Here is a 5965-nt window from a genome sequence, read left to right as displayed (position 1 = left end):
AGAGCAGAGCTCACAGCACAGAGACATTGCTAGTTTGCTACCAGCACAGTAACTCATAAAGCCCTCATACCTGAACACTGAAACACCTAAACATAAACAGTGCTAACTTTTGTATAAAAACATCAGTTACAGCAACTCTCTTACTGCCTGATGTGAGCATGAAAAATCTAAAGCACTCTGGCACTGGCCACACAGCACACTGCATAGGAAGGAAGCCAGCTCTCTGAGTGCAATATTTTAGCCCCGCCCCAATCTGTTTCCCTATACAAGCTATGCTTCCCAATACAACGAATAAAACTAGATATGTTATAGTGCACCATACACACATTCAAATATTCTCTTACTGTGACTGAATATGATGATTTAAAAAAAAAGAGTATGTTTGCATGAGGCAGTGGCTGACAGGGAGCGAACATTTTAAAAGTGTGCAACAAGCTTTTTCAGCCACACAGCTTGAATATAGAGATTTTTATTACCCAGAAATAGAATGGAATAACTACATAACAGTATAGCTAAGGGAGACTAACAAAACACATTTTATATATATATATACACACTCAAAATAAATAAAAAAATGAAATATACAAGCCATAACTAAAAAAAATTCCAACCAATATAGCTGTCTAGATAGCTGTTAGATATAAATGAAAGTAAAAACAGGTTTGTGTGTGTATATGTAATATATATATATATATCACTCACCGGCCACTTTATTAGGTACACCTGTTCAATTGCTTGGTAACACAAATTGCTAATCAGCCAGTCACATGGCAGTTGTGTGGACGAAAATGCTTTGTTGATGTCAGAGGAGAATGGGCAGACTGGTTCGAGATAATAGAAAGGCAACAAATAACCACTCGTTACAACCAAGGTATGCAGAATACCATCTCTGAACGCATAACACGTCAAACCTTGAAGCAGATGGGTTACAGCAGCAGAAGACCACACCAGGTGCCACTCCTGTCAGCTAAGAATAGGAAACTGAGGCTACAATTCGCACAGGTTCACCAAAATTGGACAATAGAAGATTGGAAAAACGTTGCCTGGTCTGATGAGTCTCGATTTCAGCTGCGACATTCAGATGGTAGGGTCAGAATTTGGCATAAACAACATGAAAGCATGGATTCATCTTGCCTTGTATCAACGGTTCAGGCTGGTGGTGGTGTAATGGTGTGGGGGATATTTTCTTGACACACTTTGGGCCCTTTAGTACCAATTGAGCATTGTTTAAATGCCACAGCCTATCTGAGTATTGTTGCTGACCATGTCCATCCCTTTATGACTACAGTGTACCCATCTTCTGATGGCTACTTCCAGCAGGATAATGCATCATGTCACAAAGCTCAAATCATCTGAAACTGGTTTATTGAACATGAAAATGAGTTCACTGTACTCCAATGGCCTTCACAGTCACCAGATCTCAATCCAATAGAGCACCTTTGGGATGTGGTGGAACGGGAGATTCGCATGGATGTGCAGCCGACAAATCTGCAGCAACTGCGCGATGCTATCATGTCAATATGGACCAAAATGTCTGAGGAATGTTACCAACATCTTGTTGAATCTATGCCACAAAGAATTAAGGCAGTTCTGAAGGCAAAAGGGGGTCCAACCCGGTACTAGCAAGGTGTACCTAATAAAGTGGCCAGTGAGTATATATATATATATATATATATATATATATATACACACACATATAGCACTGTGCAAAAGTCTTAGGCCACCATTAGATTTATTGTTTTAGCAAAGTTTTAATGACCATCCATATTTTTTTCGGTCTCTTTATTAAGATACAAACAAATAATACAGGAAATATGTACACAAAATATAAAATAAAATAAAAATTTCAGAACAAAATGCCTTCTTCAGGCAAAGTCAGTATTTAGTGTGACCTCCCATGGCACGAAGAACATCTTTTGGCGAGACTGTGCTGAAGTTTTTTGAAGTAATCTTCTGATTCTTCTTAGATTTAGGTTGTCTTTTATTTCTTTCTCTGTCCATGTGATCCCATACTGCCTCTACAATATTCAGTTCTGGACTCTGTGGAGGCCAGTCAATGTCTGTCAGTGTTTTATCTGCTGTTTTTCGCCCCAAATATGATTTCACTGCATTAGCAGTTTGCTTGAGATCGTTATCATGCTGAAAAATAAAATCATTCCTAACCAGGCGCTTTCCAGAAGGAATGGCATGATGAATTAAAGCCTGTCTGTACTTTTAAGCATTCATGATCCCACCAATTCAAACAATATCGCCAACACCACTGGCAGAAATGCAGCCCCAAACCAGCACAGACCCTCCACCATGTTTCACTGAAGATCACAAGCACTCATTCTTTTATCTCTCTCCAACTCTTATTCTCACATATTGTCGACAATTGCACTAAAAAATTTCAAACTTGGATTTGTCACTCCATAATACTCTTTTTTTCCATTGATCTTCATTCCAATCTTTGTGTAAGACTCACACCTTCACAACAAGAATTTATAGTTCAGTTAATATGGTTTTGTAGCTAGCTAAGCAATTCCATATTAAATGGTATTAAATTTGGGTGTTACTTAAAGGGACACTCAGGTTAAATTAAATTTTCATGATTCAGATACAGCATGTAATTTTAAACAACTTTCCAATTTACTTCCATTAAAAAAAATGTGCACAGTCTTTTATATTTACATTTTTTGAGTCACCAGATCCTACTGAGCATGTGCAAGAATTCACAGACTATACGTATATGCATTTGTGATTGGCTGATTGCTATCACATGGTACAAGGGGAGTGGAAATATACATAACTTTGAAATTTGTTATAAAAAAATCTACTACTCATTTGAAGTTCAGACTAAGTGCTATTGCATTGTCTTGTTATCTTGCATTTGTTGATTATGCAAATCTAATGTGTTGACTGGTCCTTTAAGTAGCAAAATTCTAGGTTATAGAATATTGAAGTATAATGAAACATACCAATTCGATATGCCCAATATATTTGTAACAGGTCTGATGACTAATTTAGTTTTATCAAGTATAACAGTTTAGACTGAGGATCAGGATAAATTAACTTGAAACTTCTTAGATGAACTGCGGAGAGCATATGGTTAAGCTACGTAAGCAAGTTGTAACAATCATAATGTTAATGCAGGAGAACCGTTAGATAACTTTGATACGTATGAGTTCAGATCCAAGAGGCAAAACATAGTAACTTGATTATAGCTTTACACAGACTGAACTGGAAAGCAAAACAGGTCTAGTTCATTACGTGAGTGAGCAAGTGTATGATGATACGTTTGTTGCGACTTATGCAAAGACACAGAGCTCGGTATATAGGTGAGTAATGTTCAAAGGCATAAACAGAAAGTAAAGATACTTGCGGTTATAGAGTTACAAACTCTATGATGTTACGGTGAGATTCTTGGAGGCAAAGCAGTAAAGAGAGCTATCCGTAGTACACTGAAATAGAAACAGAGTGCAGGCAAAGTAAAGCAGCTGAGCACACAGGTGCGGGTGATCCGGTATGGAGTAACTGAAGAGTAATTCCGTAATAAGCAATATTAAAGTTTAAGACACAAAACAAAGTCTTTAAGCACAAAGAGAGTAAAATAGTAACTCTCTACAGAACAAAGGTAACGCTTGAGCTGAAGAGCACAGGTACACTTAACAGACTTCAATATTCAGGCAACTTGGTAGTGATACTATCGGCTTTAAATAGGGTGTATCTGTTAATGGGTGGAGGAAGATTTAAAGAGACATGACACTTTGTGAGCTTTAGCATATCTTAGCCTTTTCACCCTGTTCCCCTTCCCGAAAAAGTGGTTTCTTGGCTGCTACCCTTCCACAAAGACCATTCCTGATCAAGGTTTTTCAGACTATAGAAGGGTCAACTTGTCATCCTGATAAAGCTGCCAGATGCTGAGCCAGGTCCTTGCTGGACTTCTTCCGGTCTCTCAAAGAAGAAACTTCTCACCAGATTTTGAATGTTTTCTTGGGCTTCCAGTCCTTTATTTTGTCCTTGACCTCTTCCGATTCTTCAAATACCACATCTTGAGTATTCAGTTTGTTTGCTGATTTCCCTTTGAGATTGGCCTTGCTGATGCAAAACTATGATTTTATGTCTGTCAAATTCTGAGATCTTTTGGCATTTTGAATGTAATGATGTGATTGAAAGTTGGTCTTTTTAGCAAGCTTCCAATGGAAAAAAACTCATACCACATGTGTATGTAATGCTCAAATATGTCTTGCACAAACCTGGTGTAATAGACCTTTTTCACAGCAGTCATTTTGACATAAATTGTAGGACAGATATAGGTGTTAGCAATGACATTAATTAGGGTTCCACTCAATTTAGGTTTACGAGATCCAGGTTCCTGTTATTGCTTAAGTGTAAGGGGAGGTCACACTACATACTTGCCACTTCAGGGTATAGAAGCTGTTTTTTCAGATTTTTTTTCTGTTTTTTTTAATACTGCATACAAATATCCTGTATTTTCCAGTTGTATTCAAATAAAGAGACTGAGAAATAATTATATATGGCTATTATACCATTGATAAAACAATAAATCTAATGGTGGCCTAAGTCTTTTGCACAGTACTGTATATATATATATATATGTATATATATATATATATATATATATATATATGTATGTGGCTACCCAGGTTCTGAACCAATTGTTTTCTATGAGGGAATAGGTTATTGTTTGCGTGACAGTCTAATTGTCTAGAAGTAAGCTGTTTGCACTCGTCGGGGTGGCACGAAAGTGATAACTTTTTACTTTCAACTCATAATACAAGTGCAACCCGACGAGCGGAAAAAGTTTACTACTATCGCAATTAGCACTCTAACGGATGTGGTAAATACTGCTCCACTTGTATTCTAGCCCTAAAGTTTTAACTATGCAAATTATCTGGAAACCTTTTTCCAACTCTGTGGATTGGCAGTGCACATTGCTGGCTTTACAAGCTTAATTAACCCTGTCACATATCTGGTCATAATTGGCCTCAACAGAGATTATCATTTAAGAAACTCAGCTCTGTCTATGCAGGTTCTGATTGGTTCTTACTAAGTGGTGGGAGCTTGGATGTTCAAAAACTAGTGCAGCAGACAAGGTGTTAATGCTTTAAAAAAATCCCACTCACCTAGTATGTTAACTTATTGCAAGAGAGCAGAAAAACATTGTAATTACGGGGTGTTTATTGTCCCTTTACAATTAATCCTCTCTCCCTTTACTACTTTCTGTGGTGTTCCAGTTTTTATGTTGATGTATGGAAGATAAAAGACTTCAGCCCCCATTTATAAAGCTGTGTTAGTAGCTTCGGGGGCGGTTTGGGTGCAAGCTTGATTCTTTTAGCTTCTTTCTTACAGTGCTTCTTAAAGGGATATCAGATCCAAAAATGTTCTTTTGCGATTCAGACCGAGCATACAATCTTAAAAAAAACTTTCAATTTACTTCTATTATCAAATTTGCTTCATTCCCATGATATTCTGTGTTGAAGAGATACCTAGGTAGTTGTCTGGAGCACTATAGAGCAGGAAATAGTGCTGCCATCTAGTGCTCATGCAACTGGATAACATTCTTGTAAATTGCTGCCATATAGTGCTGGAGAAATGGGCCGGGCTCCTAAGCATATGTTACTGCTTCTCAACAAAAATATACAAAGAGAATAATTGATAATAGAAGTAAATTAGAAAGTTGTTTAAAATCAAATGCTCTATCTGAATCAGGAAAACGTAATTTATGTAAGAACGTACCTAATAAATTAATTTCTTTCATAATGGCAAGAGTCCATGAGCTAGTGACGTATGGGATATACATTCCTACCAGGAGGGGCAAAGTTTCCCAAACCTAAAAATGCCTATAAATATACCTCCCACCACACACATACTTCAGTTTAACGTATAGCCAAGTAGTGAGGTGTAAAAAGGAGTAAAAAACCATACAAAAAAGAGGAACTGGAAAATAATATTGTGCTTTTAT

Source organism: Bombina bombina, chromosome 6, assembly GCF_027579735.1.
Source record: "Bombina bombina isolate aBomBom1 chromosome 6, aBomBom1.pri, whole genome shotgun sequence".
Lineage (NCBI taxonomy): Eukaryota > Metazoa > Chordata > Amphibia > Anura > Bombinatoridae > Bombina > Bombina bombina.
Note: the sequence above shows the minus strand (reverse complement) of the source record.